This window comes from Tinamus guttatus, unplaced genomic scaffold (genome assembly GCF_059628265.1).
Source record: "Tinamus guttatus ecotype Peru unplaced genomic scaffold, ASM5962826v1 Tinamus_guttatus_pri_ptg000522l, whole genome shotgun sequence".
In the NCBI taxonomy this organism is placed as follows: domain Eukaryota; kingdom Metazoa; phylum Chordata; class Aves; order Tinamiformes; family Tinamidae; genus Tinamus; species Tinamus guttatus.
This window is the reverse complement of record NW_028289056.1, coordinates 1,653,186-1,670,775: the sequence shown is the minus strand read 5'-3', so window position 1 is coordinate 1,670,775 and position 17,590 is coordinate 1,653,186.

Genomic DNA, 17,590 nt, shown 5'->3' with positions numbered 1-17,590 from the left:
AAAGTTTGGAGAATTCGGCAGCAAGGCCTCGAACTAGGACTCGGAAATAAAGACGCGGTTTGTGCCTCCGCCAGCTCCGCTTGAGACGTTTGGGAAATCACCGCCTTCCTGCCCGCTGCTGCCTGCGAGCTGCCTGGACATGGATTTGCATCTTCCTAAGAGGGAGACACATGAATATTTATTTTCTCATCACAGGGAATCCTCGTCCCGCAGGGAGCTGCAGCCCGTGGAGCAGCGGCGCTCCGGCGGCAGCAGCGCCCGCGGAGCAGCCGGCAGCGGGGACCCGGTGCGGGCGCCGGGAGCCGCTGCCGGGGAAGGCGGCCGGGCCCGTCCGCGACCCGGCGCCGCAGCAGCGCCAGCATCACGGCAGCGCGGTGACATCCAGTTTATTACCTGCCAAGCGCCCTGAAACGCTCTTAATAAAACACGTTATGTAACAGCTCCGTCCTTGCCACAGCTCTGCGATGCTAATGGCAGCCAGCATCACTATTTCTTCCGGAGCAAAACGCTTTCCCTTCCCTCCCTGTATCCTGAATCTGGCCCACAGTGGGTTTTACACCCTTCCAGCCGGCAGCAGACGCCAACTTTGCTTCCCTGGATCGACCCCGGACTTGCCTGTGGGCACCGGCAGGTGGGAGCTGCTCTGTGGCCGCAGCACTCGTTGCACTGTTACAGATAAACACCCCTAACGCCGTTAGCCAAGGTGGGTAACGCTTGGCTCCGCTCACGGGCCGCGTGGAGAGCAGTCCCCCAGCTCACTGCGCTGGTGTCGAGCAGCGAGCGCGTTGACCGCTGCCCCGCGGCGCTGGGGCACAGCCAGACCGTGCGCGGGAGCGCGGGCTGCGGCGCGGCACGAGCCGAGCGGCCTGGACGGGTCCCCGCGGCCCCGGGGCTGGCCACGGCGGGAGGGCAGCCAGACCAGCCCGTCCGCGCGGGGATGTCGCACCGGCTCCACGGGAGCCGCCGCGGGGCCCCGGCCCGTCCCCGCCGCGCGGAGCGGGACGAGGACACGCGGAGACCCTGCCCAGCCTCCTGGGCTGAGCAGCCCCCCACGACCGCGCGGTTCGGGCACCCGGAGCTCAGTTTGCTGCGAAACGGGGTCACTCGTCTCGTTTTCCGGATCTGGGACAGGGACCCCCAGTGTGGTCTGAGCTTCCTATGGACCCGGGACGAGCTCCCTCGTGGAGGGAGAACCAGCTGCAGAGAGCAGGAGTGTTGGTCGGCGCGGAGCAGCCCCGCGTGCCGGGCAGCCCGAGGATCCTCCGTGAGCCTCTCCTGCTCTGCAATTAATTATCTGGTCCTCAGTCAGAGAGAGAGGCAGGAAGATAAGAAACCATGAAATGATAATGAACCACAGAAGAAAAATAAATCTGCGCTTAATTATTCAACAACCTTGATTAGTTTAACACTTCAGGGCACTGCAGAGACCCCGGAGCATCTGAAAGCCTCCCTTACCGCCTGGCAGAGGTTGGCGAGCTGCTTTTTTCCCCGCTAGAGACACCGCAGTTCATCCAGCTTCCATCTGCCCTTTCATCCGTTCCCACCGTGACGTTTCCCCCTCTGTGGGGTTTTCTTGCCAGTCCTGCACAGAAGGGCCGTGGTCGGCAGGGGCCTCTCCCATGTCCCCGCTCCAGGGCAGCAAGGATGGGGACTCGGGCACCTCTGCGGGCAGTCGGATCCCGCGCAGGCAGCGCTCCCTGCCTGGGGGATGCTCCCGACGCGCGGCGGGTCCTGTGGGATGGGGGGGCTGGAGCAGCAGGTCCTGTGGGATGGGGGGGCTGGAGCAGCAGATCCCATGGAATGGGGGTCTCGAGCAGCGGGTCCTGCGGGATGGGGGATCTCGAGCAGCTGGTCCTGCGGGACGGGGGATCTCGAGCAGCGGGTCCTGCAGGATGGGGGGCTCGAGCAGCGGGTCCCCCGGGATGCGGGGCCGGGAGGGAGCCTGCTGCTCCCGCACGCAGCACCTCCCGGGAAGCGACGCTCCGCAGGGCCTCCAGCAGCCGACCCCCTCCTGCTGGGAAGGGCAGGAGGAAGCAGGAAAAACGGGCCGGGGGCTCTTAATTAGCAGCAGATTAGATGACTGCGCTGCGAGCCGTGTGTCCAGCACTTAAGGCACTCCTCCATAATAAAGCAGCAGCTCCAAGATTACCGACTACCTCATTTGCTCTCGAGCACCTAAAAAGGCTGGAGACTTGTTCAGAATCGTTATTTTGACATCTAATGCACCTGAAGATGATGCCCACGCGCACACGTGTGTTTGTGGAGGTCAGGAGGGACGGCACGGGCAGAGCAGCAACCTGCCTTTCTACCGCGCGCTGCTGCTTCTCCAGCGACAGGAACAGGGCCCGGGTGGTGCCCGTCACCATGCGAGCGCCTCCAGATCCTCCTGCCATAGCACCCGTGTGGTTAACAAACCCTTGGAGCTGCTAAAAAAACCCGATGGCCCAGATCCCGAGATCAAAAGGTGCTTTTCCTTAAATTCGACAGGCCCGCGGGCAAGCCTGGGACTGCTGAGTGCTCAGCGTCTGATAAGCCACTGTTTTCCTTTGAACGCCAGAAAAAGAATCAGGAAACACATTAAACAACTCCATGAAACTACCCCCCCTAAGCGTGGAACTGCTGCAGCCCCAGAGCTCAGGACCTTAGCCCATTCCCAAGGTCAGAGAGGAGCTTCGGCGCAACAGTCGTTTTCCAACCTTTCTGAGAACACCCTATAAACACGCAGGAAAATCCTGTGCTCGGACAGCCCATCACCTGCAGGGCTTCGGGAGTCCAGCAGTGACGTGTTCCACGGCTCAGCACGGTCACCGCTGCTAGAGGGACTTTTCCCTGTCTCCTTATCAAACACTGCGTCACCTTTGCTCCCCTCCGGCAGAGAAGTGACCGCGACGGGAACACGCGGCTGGCAGCTATTAAGGCAGCTATCAAACACGCGGTGGTGATTCCTGCAGCCCCTGCCCAGCCCAGCGCAGCTGCTTGCTCCTTCCACGCACCGTGCGGCCCCGGGCACCTCGCTGCTTCCCTGCCCTCGGCTCCAGGCTGCCAGCTCTTGCAGCTGCTCCAGGGATTTTGCATTCTGTCCATGCTCAGAAATAGGAAGAGAAGAAGAGCAATTCCCACCCTCACTTACGGGCCATGATCTGCAACATTACGGAAAGAAAACCACGCTGCCAATGTCTGCCTGCCACCTTCCACAGCACCCGTGACTGCTCCCTCGCTCCCACACGGCGCAGTTCAACGGGCGCTCACGAAGGCGCCGCTGCTCCGCTCGCAACCAGCGCCGCCGGAGCAAACCGCGGGGCCCGAGCACGTCGGCAGGGCCGGCTCCTCGTGCTGCGACTGCACGTGCTGCATCTGCACGTGCTGCATCTGCATGTGCTGCAGCTGCACGTGCCCACCGCAGCGGAGCAGAAGGCCCTGCTCTGCAACACGCTCACCGGAGCCCACGGCAGCCTGGGGAGCTTCCACAGGCGGCTGCATCCGCCTCGGCTTCCACGGAAACGTTCTGGGGATCATTCCCATCCCTTTGACTACTCCATTATGGCAAGATGCAGAAAAACGTAGACAGTTGCCTCTCAACAAAATAAGTGCTAAATACGTATTTTTAATACAGCAGATCAGTAAAATATGTATTTAACTTTTTGGTCCCCTAGGAATGAGATCCACAGGTGGATTTACATCTAAACCACCCACATTAGTTTATTGGCTTCCAGGGCACCGTGAAGCCACATCTTCACTCCCTCGTCAACAGGACAGGACAAGGGTCTCTCGCCCTAAGGCTGCACAAAGGCCCCCTCCTGCCTCCCCCTGCACAAACTCCATGGGTCTGGTCCACAAATGTTCTCCAGGGCTGTGAGTGAAATGACAAGTGCAGATCTCCTCAAAATGCTGTTGCGTGGATTGCTTTTTTGGTTCATATTGTTCAGGGCAAGACCATCGACTACTACGGCAGGCGTATTTGTTAAAATGAGCAGCCCTCCAGCACCATAACTATTTCAGAAAAACTCATCTTTGAAAAACATGGCTCCCAGGAGGTAACATGATACCATTCTGCCTACATAAACCCACTTAAACTCAACCCATCATAATCTGAAAGTTTCTAAAAAAATAAATTCTAGCTGCAAAATTGGGAAGGCTCACGAGCTGCCACCATTCCCCCAGCTCGTGGCCAGGGCCCGGAGCAGCCCCGACTCTTCCCGGGACACCCGCGCGGCTCCGCGGCGGAGCGCGGCACGCGGGCGCGAGCCGGCCGCGCTCGGCGGCACTCGCAGGAGCGCGGCACGCGTTGGCCATGCCCTGCGCTCCGGCACGGCCCTCCTCAGACCTCAGGAAACGTCTCCCACTTCCCTCTCAACTGGAGCTGGAGACTCTTCATTAGGATTCAGCTGCGAGAGAGCCCTTGAATCAAAGTCTGATCCATTGCCAATTAATAATTTAGATTGCCAGCTGCAAAGGAATAATCCCATGGATACTTTAATCCATCCCTCTTTATTTGTTTGAGTCTAAATTCCCCGTTTTGAATATCAATCGCCATGAAACCTCCCCATCGTCTTCAAGGGAAGGGGCTCTTCACACAGCTCTTGCACTGAGCCATCTGGGGAGGTTTACGCTCCTCCAGAGCGGAGGCTTGGCCTCCTCGTTGCATACGAAATGCAGGAGATTTTCTCAAAATGCTTCTAATTCCCTCTGGGGACTATGAGCTGCATCTTGATATTTGGTGTACGTGACCAACTGACCAGGACTGTCTATCAGTGTATACGGCTTCTACATGCAACTGGTGGCAAGATGACGTGTGAGCTGGTTGTGCCATGTTGGCTGTCACTTCATGCCACCAAGTGCAGGCCACCGGCCACTTTATTTCACAGCAAAGTGTCAGGTGGTATCCACGAAGCTCTGGAAACTCACAGGAAAACACGGGCAAAGAAGCTTAGCTCTAAATTTCCTGGTTATTTATAAAACAAAAGATCTATTAGCATCCAGACCACAATTAAGACTGATTTTACCTAAAATGTTGGCCTTTCTTATATACTTTATGGTTATTCCTACTTCCGTCACCAGGGATATGGTAACACCAGGTACATAAACGGATCCACTACACAGAAACGTTCACGTGCAGCAAAATGTCCCCGTGTGGAGTCCGTGCGCAGGGGCAGGGGGCAGAGGGAGGGCGCCCAGGGAGGCCCGGGGACGTCGCTGCCACCCGGAGAGCCGGAGCCGCGGGGACACCGGCGTCTCGGCCTGCCCCTCAAAACCCTCCCCGTCCAGCTGGGAACCACCGCACAAAGCACCAGCGGAGGATCCTGAGGAAGGTTCGGGCAGGACTGCCAGACCCAGCAGCTCTGCGGCAAGGTCATAACGTTTAAGCGATCTTTCTAAAACATGTGACCACAACGAGAAATAACAGCCGAAATTCCCGTCCCAAAGAGAGCTGTTTGCAAGGAACTATCTCCAGATCCTAATTCTACAAATCCAAACTCTAGAAACTAGGAATTTCTAGAATAGCAATTCTAGAAAGAGTGAACTTTGAGCAGATGGGGTAGTGCTCAGCTTGGACTCAGGCTCGTCTACCTTTGCACGACGGTCGCATCGGCGCTAACAGCGGTGCTGTGTGTCAAGGTAATGCCAAACTCCTGTTCCTGGACACCCTTGGCCCACAACGAGCTGGCTGTATACGGCCCAAGGGACTATCCTTGATGGAAGATTAGATGAGCTCATGGAGATAGGTCAAGCCACTGGTGCCCAGGCTGCAACCCATCACAAATGGGTCACAAACCTCCCAAACTGGCCAACAGACAGGAAAAGAAATACTTTATTAACAGAGCTCTCAGCTTAAAGTTGAAGGACAGGGTTCAGCAGTGCTGGTTCCTGGGATATCTGGAAGATTGGCAACAACCTGGTGAGACCTCATTAAGAAATACTTTGAATGTATTTCTGATCAGTCTCATTTCATGCTGCAAGCTTCTAACATTTGGTCATTTATGAAGCTTCAAAACATGGAGTGGGGTGTAGGTTTCCTGCACAAAATACACTTTTAATCTGATTTTTTCTCCGAAACCCCTACCTCAAAAAGCAATCGCTTAGTGCTGTTGTGCATTTCCCTTTAAACACAAAAATGCAGATTCACAGAAAGAAACCAAGAGCTCTTTGCAAGCCTTTAGAAAGACACTCAGATGTAGCTCTGCCATATCAAAGTGTATGAAATCAAGTCAAAAGGCTGCTAAAATTTGTGAAATTGGCTTGAAGCCATGAGATTTAAGAAAACAACAGTAACTCCCAGGCCTTTCTGCTCTCCCTCTGGAATTGAAGTCCTGGGATGTTGCATTTTCAGGTTGGATGCTGCAAGCACAGGGTTTCCTTAGGATTCAGACAGGGAAAGCCTACCTTTAAGACACCTGGGAGGTAAAAAGCTCACATCATCTTAAGAGTTTGAGAGCTGGTGCTTTAGGAAAATATTAAATATAGCAAGACTGCAGAGAAAGGCTGTTCAGGGAGAAGGCAGAGCAACGACAGGAAGCCCCACTGCTCCACGCCGCGCACGGAGGGGGCACCGAGCCCTGCAGTGACCACACAGACCTGCTTTTCCAGCCTTTTTATTGTTTCGTTTTTTCTGCCTCGCGTGTTCCTTACTCCTTTAGGCACCTTTCTTCTCAGCCCGCCCTTCGCCTCCTCGCACGCCGCTGTTCTGTCTCCTCGTCCCGGGCAGCGGTGGCAGTGCCCCTGTCCCTGCCGGCTCCTCTTCCTCGTCTCCTCTGAGTGTCCCCTCTCCGCCCCGCTCCTCCGGGGGTCTGGCTGGAAGCAGCTCCTGGTGCCCGTGGCTGAAGGCGGCAGACACCAGCGCAACACGGGGACGTGCTCGGGGATGGGCCCTGGTGCCCCTGCAGGACGAGGCTGGGACGAGGGCGCCCGGCGAGCGGCAGCGCAGGCAGCGCAGGCAGCGGCATCGTCCAACCTCCCGCGAGTACTTGGAGCCAGACGGTAAACGTCTCCTCCCTTCCTAACGTGAGTCTGCAGAAATTTGTTGAGCAGGATGAGCTCTGCTGACATACTGACCTCCGCAGCAGCTTAATGGCACGAGCTAAGGCTGGTGGGTGGTTATGAACCCGGCAGATGCTACGAGCTCTGACCTGTGCGTGGGAATCAGGGTGCCCAGCTGGGCCATGAGGAGCACAGAGCATCTGGAAACGAGTGCTGAAAGCAAATTCTGTCCTTTCCTCTGCATTTCCAACCTGCTATCTCTAAACCTACTCTCCTCCTGGTGTGGCTGATATGAGAAGAGACCTCCCACTTTCCGGAGGGGATTATTCACATGATTCTCTTCAGGCTGCATATTCTGGTTGCCTGGTTCCTTACTAGCTGGGCGGCTTGGCTCTTTGGTGTCAGATCCTTTGGCCACTGGTCCTTTCGCTGCTCCCAGGATGTCCTGCTCTCCAAGCTGCTGTAATCCTGATCCTCACAGGCAGGGATAGCTCCGGGGCTTCTCCGGTCCCCTCCTTGTAGCTGCACCACCACTGCTCAGGAATGCATCACCTATGGGCTACTGCAATCTGCACCTCTTTGATCACACCTACAGAAGGACGAGTCAGGAATTTCTATGAGTTCCACTCTGAGCTCCCTGACGGCTCAGGTTCTTTTTCTAAGCATGCAAGTTCACTAGCAATACCAGTCTCATTTGCCTGTATGCTTTTACTCTGCAGTAATGCGCCTGTTCTCCTGTTCATCCAGATCCCTTTCTCTAGGGAGATAATGCTGAACGTCTGCTGCGCCTCCTCAAGCACTTCTATGGACGAGGGCAGGCTCTGCAGCGTCGTGCTGCTCGCAGAGACGCTCAGGGAGCCGCTGCCTTCGCTCTTGACGCTGAGGTTGCTGCAGCGCGAGCCCTGCGCAGCCGCTGCCCCCGGCAGGTCCGCGTCGGAGGGCTCACTCATGGGCTCGCTGCCCTCGCGCTCCTCCTGCGAACGGCTTTCGACTCCCTCGCTGCTGCACCGGGATCCTCGTCCCCCAGGCTCCTGTGCTGTCATGATAACTTTCTGGAAGATAGAGATATTTGTCTGTTGGCTCTTACTCTTCAATAATTTGCCCGTTCTTCTCTTGATCCACACCCCTTCCTCTATAGAAACTATGCTGTATGTCTGCTGAACCTCATCGACCACTTCTGTGGATGAGAGGGTGCTCTGAATATCTTTCAGGCTCTCAGAGGTAACTGAGAGCCTAGATGAAGTTTTCTCTAGGTCAGCATCATGCCAAGACTCATGCTCGGCCACCTGAGCTGTCTCTGCCTCTGTGTCATCGCACGTCTCGGGGATGGTGTTCATCCCCTCTTTGCTCGACTCTCTGCTGCACTGGGATTTTCGCCTCGCAGCTTGCTGAGCTGCTTTAGCTCTCTGCATTAAGGTGTCACTGGTTTGCTCTCCATGGCTGATCATTATTTTCCCTGTTCTCGTGTCGACCCAGTTCCCTCCGCCTAGAGACACAAAGCTGTATGTCTGCTGAGCCTTGTCTCGCCTAACTATGGTGCAGTAGGACTGCTGCAACACATAGTTGTCCACTGTAGCCTGACCTTCTTCTAAGCAGGTTTCACTTGTTTGCTGGCTATGACTCGTCATTTCATTACCTGTTCTTCTGCTTTCCCAAGCGTCTCCACCCAGAGAGACAAAAGTGTAGGTCTGCTCAGCTTTGTTTCTGAAGCCCCCGTGCACCGTGTGGTCTTGTTTGCTTTCCTCCACCACAACCTCTTCTCCGTGGAGAGTAGCTAAGTCCAGGTCTTTCACCAGGCGCAGGTCATCGCTACAAGGCAATGCAGAGTCCTCCGGGACGGGGCCGGGCGGCTCTGCCTCCGCGTCTGCAGGCTGCGACTCCCGCCGTGCCGGGTGCCCCTCCGGCGCGGCTGCCTCGGGAGGCACGTCGGAGGCGTCCTCTGCAGCCGGGCTTCCTGGCTCCTTCCCTGCATCCATGGCGCTCTCCGGTTTCTCAGCGGGAGACGCCAGGATTTCCGCAAGAGGTTTCCTGCTCCAGACGAGACTCGTCTGCTGGCCCCTGCTGGCCACCTCTGCGTTTGTGCGGGGGTTGTGCCAGGTGACGATCTCCTGGGAGCCTCGGCCGGGGAGCTGCTCGGCGCCCGGCCGTGCCCCCTGGCCCGGGACGCTGCCGCGTCTCAGCTCCTCTCCCGGGATCTCCTGGCTGCCGGGCCACGACTCTCGGCGCGGCGCCTGCTCGCTGCCGCGCCGCGACCCCTGCTCCGCGGCACCCTGACTGCTGCGCCGCGACGCCTGTCCCGGGGCGTCCTGGCTGGCACGCCGCGAGTCCCGCCGGGACGCCTGCCCGCTGCCCCGTCGCGTCTCCTCTGCCGGCACCTCCTGGCTGCTGCGCCGCGATTCCTGGCTGCTGCGCCGCGACTCCCGGCGCGCCGGCTGCCCCTCTTGTGCTGCTGCTTCGGGAGGTGCATCTGCTGCTCCCTCGTCACCCGGCTCCTTCCCCGCATCCATGCTGCTCTCCGATTCTCCAGCGGGCAGCCGCAGGATATCCGCAAGAGCCTTCCGGCTCCAGACAACGCTTGTCTGCTGGCTCCTGTTGATCACCTCCCTGCTGGTTCTTCGACTGATCCAGACGGCCCCCTCCTCGGGGCAATAGTTCACAGCGTGGCCGTGCTCCCCTCGCTCGGCGCTGTCGCCGCTCAGCGGTGACTCCTGCCGCAGGGAGTGGGAGCTGCTCTGCCAGGGCTCCTCCTCCGGGATGCTGTACGAGGATTCCTGCCGGCAGGACAGGCTGCCCTCCCGCGACGCGGCCTCCTGCGCGCTCAGCTGCGACCCTCGTCGGGAGAGCTGCTGGCCGCTCTGCTGGGACTCTGCCCGCAGCGTGTGGCTGCTGGCGCGCTCCAGCTCCTGCCCCAGGCTCGACAAGCTCGTTTTCTCCGTCTGAAAAACTTGATCCACATACTCTTTCTTTGAAAAAACACTCACATTACTGTCTGTCTGTTGAGTCTTATGGACGATTTCACTGGGGAAATCCTCATTTTCCTCGGTTTCTTGTGCCCCCATTTCTGGGATGTTATCCTCAGATTCCGCTCCAGCTGCGTGCTGACTCTCCTCCGCTGGGCCCTGCTCGCTGCCGCGCCGCGAGTCGCGCTCGGGAGACGCATCCGGCACTGCCTCCGCGGCCGGGCTCCCCGGCTCGCTGCCTGCATCGATGCTGCTCCCCGATGTCTTGGCGGGCAACCCCAGGACTTCCGCAAGAGCTTTCCTGCTCCAGACGAGGCTCGTCTGCTGGCTCCTGCTGGCCACCTCCGCGTTTGTGCGGGGGTTGATCCACGTGATGCCCTCCTCGGGGCTCTGGTCCTGCGCTGCTGGGAGCTCCATGGAGGTCCTCGAGGACGCGGATCTGGGCTGGCTCTGCTGGGACAGGCGTCGCGGGCTGCTCACTGCATCGCTCCCCACCTCGTCCGTCTGCTGCATGCAGTCCACCAGCTCCTTGATTCTGAAAACGCTGATGGAGCTGGAGGTCTGCTCAGCCTGACTCCTCTTCTTCCTCTTCCTGCATTTTTGCTGTGACCCACTTCTTTCTTTCTCCCCACTGGGGTTCACTGCGCCCTGTCCTTCACCCACTTCACCAGTGCTCTCGGTGCCACTCGGCTGTTGGTTGTCATTTGCCTCGTGGTGCTGTGGTGACTCTGCGTCGCCCATCTGGTTCCCTGTGTCTACCCGGGCTCCACTCTGATGTCCCCCTGCAGTGTGTCCTCCCGAAGGGCTGGTGGTCCTGGGACGCAACCAGCGCCAGTGAGTGGTGCTGGGACACCTCCTTAACGGCTGCGGCGACCACTGCAGGCCCTCAATGGCTGCTGTTGCCGGGACAGACCTTTGACAGATGACGGTGCCTGCTGAGATCCTTGACGGCTGATGGTGCCAGGGCAAGACCTTGGTGACCAACGGTGCCTTGTCACACTCTTGATAGCCAACGGTCCTGAGGCAGCCCCTAGATGGCCGATGGTCCTGGGGCAGGGCCTTGATGGCCTGGTCAGACCCCTGGATGGTCAATGGTGCCGGGACAAGACCTTGATGGTCAATGATACCGGGACAAGACCTTGATGGACAGCGGTACCTACTGAGACCCTCCAAGGCCGATGGTGCTGGGTTGGCCCCTTGCTGGCCAATGGCCGGTGGGGGTCGGTGTGCTGCTGGTCCCGGGCAGGCCGTCCCGTCGTGGGCCGGGCCGGGCCGGGCCTCCTTCAGGCCTGCCAGGTGGTGTGGGGCGGCCCCATGGCGGCGACTGCGGGGCCGCGGCGGCGGCAGGCTGTGGGGCGGCGCAGGGAGCGCTTCCGGGGTCGGCGCCATGGCGCTCGCCATCTAGAAGCCACCGGAGCCTGTGAGGTCACCACTCCACAGCTTGCCCAGGCTGCGCCACAGAATGGCCCAGGCTGCCCCACAGCACGGCCAACGACACCCCACAGCACAACCAATAACACCCTATGGCATGGCCAACAACACCTCACAGCATGGTCAATAATACCCTGTGGCATGACCAATAACACCCCACAGCATAGCCAACAACACCCCACGGCATGGCCAACAACACCCCGCAGCACAGTCAATAATACCCTACAGCACGGCCAACAACACCTCACAGCATGGTCAATAATACCCTTTGGCATGACCAATAACACCCCACAGCATAGCCAACAACACCCCACAGCATGGCCAACAACACCCCTACGGCATGGCCAACAACACCCCGCAGCATGGCCAACAACACCTTGCAGCACAGTCAATAGCGCCCTACAGCACGGCCAACAACACCTCACAGCATGGTCAATAACGCCCTACAGCACGGCCAACAACACCTCACGGCATGGTCAAGGCCCCCCAGCCTGGCCCACAAGGCCCCACCACACGGCCCACGCTGCCCATCGCGTGGCCACGCTGCCCCAGGCCACCCGCGGCCTGCGCAGGGAGCCGCCGCCGCCGGCCCGAAGCTGCACTGACCACTCGGCGTCGGCCCACGTCTGCGCTCCATCGTCAAATTAGCTCAGTTTGAAAATGGGAGCGTGTGGCCTGGCTGCTTGGTTGCACTCGGCCTCTCCTGGACCAAAATCTACCCTACCCGGCAGCACTTCGGCGGGGACGGCCGCAGCTCGCACCCGTTGGCTGCCAGGGACATGGTAATTCATAATCCAATACTCCTCTTTAACAATCTTGCTCTCTTAAGCACATAATTTTAAAAATAAATAAATAAACAAGTAAATAAGGAGCCCTGCGGCTGCATGCTAAGACGGAGATGAACTGTGTACCTCACTGGTGCTGTATGTAGAGCCGAAATTCCCTTTTTAATTTGCTCTGTCACAGTTAAATATTACAGCTCTCGCTGCATATAATATCTTTTACTGCAGTAAGACAAAAAATAATTTGGATAAAAGAAGCAGTGAAACAAATTGCCACCCAAAGCAAACAAAGCCCCATTCCTTGTTTGTGGTACATATTCAAGGTTTTATTAATCAGCCCATATACATACAGGTATAATAGAGTTGCTGCTAAAAGAGGTTTTGGTGAATTAACAAAGTCAGGAATCTAAATAACTGGAAAGAAAAATGCCCCAGGAAGGAAGCAATAACTTTGTTTTAAGGTGTGCAAGTGAATGCTCTGTGCTGCAGCACTGATATGTGCCCAGCGTGAACCCCAAATCTCCATAATTCCTGCCAGGAGCGACAGGACCCTCTGTGGTTGTGGGTGTTCGGAATGACGATTAATTGCGTTTAGTTCTGCAACGCTGCCTGAGTCCCCCTTAGCCTATGCTTATACCTATGCCTATGCCTATACCTATACCTATTGCCTATACCTATGCCCATGCCTGTGCCTATGCCTGTTCCTGTACCTATACCTATGCCCATGCCTGTGCCTATGCCTGTACCCCTGCGTATCCCCAGGGAAATGCCGAAGCTCCACGGAGTTCCGGGCAGCCCTTCCCTCGTGCTCGGCCGCGCGCGCCTCGCTGCTGCCCGCAGCCACAGCAGGCCTTGCTGAGCAGGACTTTGCGAGTGCTCCCTGCTGTGTTTATCGTTGCTCTTTTGTTTTGTATTTCAGGAGACCTGTGGGGAACAGGATAATCTTTTTGTGTGACACTTTGTGGAAATTAGGTTGTGTTTGCTGTATAATAAATTTCAATTCCTCAGCTAGGGAATTCTGAAAAATGCTTTTACTGGGACTATGGTCCTGACTTGTACTTTCCCCCTATAGAATAAGAATAACACCAGGAATATTTCCATTTTCTTCTGTCTTCTCCCCAGAGTTATTACAATTGGCTATTTTAGTTTCAGGCTGGATGTATATATGCATATATATATGTATATAAATATATATGAAATATATATCAATCACTTTGGGATTTTGGATTTAGAAATGAGGCCAAGAGCGATATCTGTTTTTCTCATCTCCTTATGAAATAACTTCAGTGTCAAGGATATCAAACCTAATTCCTGCTTTCAAGTTATGGCAAGAAGATTAAGTTTACTGTTTGCAGGAAACCCCCTCAGGGGTTTGCTCTTCAGTAAGCACAGGAGAAAAGAATATCCATGAGGAATGGACGGGGCCTTTGGGAGGTTGTTTGGATTTTTTGGTTTGGTTAAGTCCAGGGCTTCTCTCTAGGAGATAAATTACAAAAGCATTTGGAAACAATCTTAGTAGGTTTGCACATGAAAAGTTACTATATTATATTAGGTTTGCATGTGGAATGATTTTATATCATATATTTCACCTTTTTTTAACCATTACTTTGTATTTTAACTAAATGACATGAAAAAAAATGTAGGAAAACTTTTGAGAGACTTGAGTCTTTGGAATACTCTGTGCCAACCCGTTTGAAACAAAAGGGAAGGGATTCCCCCACATGCCACCAACTTGTGCCCTTGCTGTAAGGCAGCAGGACTAATCAGGAGCTGTGCAAGAGCGGTGTGAGCCACGAGCACAGCGCAGCATCGCCGTGCAGCAAGGCCCCAGCCCCACGGCGGGGCAAAGGAGGCCTTCAACATTTCCACAGAGGGAAATATACCAGTTTGCCACGATAGGCCCTTGTTAAACGGGTATTCGGTACCAAGGCAGAGCTGTTCCCAGGCACGCGTTGCTCAGAAGGCAAAGGCAGGCTCCAGGCTTTCTCCTCGGCTCCGTCCCCAGCGATGCTCTTGGCAGGGGTGTCTCCAGGGAAAGCGCTGCCGGAGGGCTGACGTGGTGCATGGGGCAGCCGTGCTGCCACCCTCGACCCCACAGCCTCCGACGCGGGGACGGCAGCACGAAAATGATGAGAGAGGGAAACGTGCGAGGAAGGTGTGCTGCCCATAAACCGCTGAAATGGGATTTGGGAATCCAATTACAACCGCAGTGCAGAGGCCGCGGTCAGAGCTCGGTGTTGCATTTGTGAAACGGTACAACTTGGATATGGAGGAAACAGGGCAGAAATGAGCCCACTGCCTTTCCCTGGAACACGCTGAGAAAGCACCTCGTGACCTAGTTCTAACCTCCCCAAAGGTTACATGAAAATCAAGGCCTGAGGCGCTTCAATTAGAAACCCCCAGACGCGTTGGTGTGGGCTTTAAGCAAGAGCAATTCCCCCGTTAGCACAACCGCAGGCCTCACACTGCAAACGAACCAGCCCCGCGCTGAATGGGGACGAGCGTGATCTTCTCCTGCACGTCTCCCTCCTGCGCTCGTGGGACGGGAGCCCAGGGACAAAACGTGGCTGCGGCAGCAGGCGATGCCCAGAGAAGCCCAACAAGATGGGGCAGAAGGGGCAAAGCGCTGGCCCCGCTAGGAACTAGGGAGAGTAAGAGGACAAAGCAAAAAGAGTAAAATGAGTACGTTCATGGCCACTATCCCAGAGGTGTCAACACAGCCTTTCCAAAGGGCCATCAGGTCCTAAAGGCCTGTCGCTGTCCTTGGGGGAAGCCAAGAACCCTGTGGATTGTGATGAGTGGGTCAGGAGCAACCTTGTCGTTAAGAGGGGATTCACCTGGGGATTTTGAGAAAGGAACCCGTCACAGGGCGAGAGCAAAGGGAGCGCCTAGCTCTGGGCAAACGGGGATTCAGGCGGAGAAGACGAGGCAGGAGGAGGGCCAAGGTCGCTCCTCATCCCAGCACAGCGTCTGGACCAGGAGAAGTGCAAGGGGCCAAAACTTGCAAAAGAAACAAAACTACCCATTGCCAACACAGGTTCATTGACAGGCTCCTCTCACAGGGGATGAGACGTTTCTTAGTTGGAAAAGGAATGACATGGGGATGCAACACAGCAGAGCAGAGAGGGAAGCTCTGCGGCTTGGGGAAACACATGGAGAGTGAGAACAATCTTTCATGACAAGGGTTATAGGTTGTGCGATGAAATTATTAGACATTAAGGGAAGTTTAAAGCTTAGGAACTACTACTTATGACGAAGCACAATATTGAGGTGCAACATTCCGTGGGAATATTATTCACCAAATTATAAGTAGTTTCCAAAGGCCTAGACGACATCCTGAAGGGTAGAGCCATGGATGGATATGAAACACGGTACAAGTGCCCTTAACCTCCAGAGTGCTGTGCGCAAGTGCTAGAGGAGCGGTCGCTGGTAGGTGTTTGGTTCTTACTCTCTTCTCGAAAACTCCTTTTGCGGGTGAGAGGAAACATCCTCGAACGCGCAGACCCGATGCGGTTGTTCCCAGGACTGGAACCCGCGGGGCTATTTCGCTCACCGCTTTGGGGCACATCCGTGGAGCGCCGCCGAGCAGGGCCCCAGGCCGCGCGCGAGCCCAGCGACGGCCCGCGGCTGCATCCCCGTTGTTCCTAAGGGCTTTCTTCTCCTTTGCTGGCAAACGGCTCTCGCCTGCCATGGGTTTTAGGAGACAGAAAATAAGGCCTGAAAACCTCAGGAATGGGGAAGGAAGAGGCACCGGTCAGGGCACATGCAGCTATGTGGAGCAAGCCGGTGGGGCAGGGAGAATAAGGTGTCTTTTAGGTATGCGTTTCTGGCAAAAAAAAAAAAAAAAAAGAGAGAGAGAGAGAGAGAAATCTGCTGTGGCTGGAAATCCTCCTAAGCCTGTGATCCTGCTGATACGTATGACCAGAAAGCAGCAGCAGAACCAAACTCAGCTGAATCCCGAGCGCGGAGCCCTGGGGATGCTGGAGCTGCGTGGCTGGAGCAGGGGCCGGAGCGCCGTCCCGCTGCTGTCACCCGCGCGGCAGCGCGAGCGAGGGGCCCCGCTGCTGCCGTCACCCACTCCAGAGACACCCCGAGACGACACGCACGCGGCTGCATGTCACCTGCGCTGCTTCGTCGATGCACACCCTGCTGTCTGCCCGAGAAAGGGGCAAAACGGGCCGGGAGCAACCTGCCAACCCAGTGCAAGCACAGGGAGGAGGAACGGCGCCGCGGTTCACGCCTTTTCCTTACGGCCCTGAGCTGCGTCGTCCTCGCGTCCCCAGGATGCTCACGGCCTCCTAGGGAGGTCGGGCCTGCCACTGCCAGCCGCCTGCTCTGCCTGGGGTTTACGTCCTACCAGAGCAGAACAGTGAGGAGAATTGTTAGGAGCAGGGGAAGGAAAAGAATACGCAGGAAGAACGGGGAATTTTTCTAACCCAAAGTAATTTTTAGCAAAAAAACAACAAAAAAAAATTATTTCCCATCACAGCCCTAACTCAAAGGAGTGAAAATCAGGTACAGATGCAAAACTTTGATTTGCACCTACAGATCTGAATCCGCTAATTGTGCCCCCTGGGAATGAAGTCTTTTGAAAAGTGTGTTTCTTTCTACATACATGAAATACTTCTTGAACATTTCAAACATAGTCTTCATGTATAAAGTAAACATATGTTGATCGGTTATTTCTAGAGAAATGCACCATCTGCTTTTGTCAATGCATTCCTCCGAGGGCAACGAGCAGTGACGGGTAGAAGTGGAAAACCATTTTCTATGAAGTTTTGCTCACTTCTTGACATTTTGTGCAGTGCAGAATCTAGAAACATAAAGGTTGGAAAAGCCTCGAGGTTACCTAACCCTGCCCGAGGGAAGCCCCGCGCTGCGGGATGTTTCCCGGCTCCCCCTCGAGAGCGGCCGCGGGCGGACGCCGCGACCCCGGCAGCCCCTTCCCGCGCTGGGCACCGACACGCACAGAGCGGCGCCCGTTCCAACGCTTCTGGAGCATGGCCGTTCCACACGAAGCCTGTGTTGTTGTTTCCCCTTTCGAGTTAGTGCACGAACACCTCGTTGCAATGCAAATCCGCTGCGGATGCCGCTGGAGTGAGGATCGCGTGGGCAGGACGGTGCTGGCACCGCTCGCCCTGGCAGCATGACGCTTGCACGCTGCCTCGCTGTCCGTCAGCTCCCGTCCCGTTTTGCCCTCATAATCCTCTTTTTGTGCTGCCAAATCTGTGTTTTTCCAGACAAAATGACTGAACGCAAAGGCTTTGCTGTAGCTCTGCAGGAAGCACCTCCTGCTGGGGGATCTCGGCCCTCCGCTCCTCATTGCCCAACGCTTCCCGGGGGTCTTTGTCTTGGAGCAGGGGCCACTTGGGGCAGTGGAGGGACATACGGTGACAGGGAGGGTGGCCAAGGCCTCGACTGACAAGAAAAACACAGAACTAA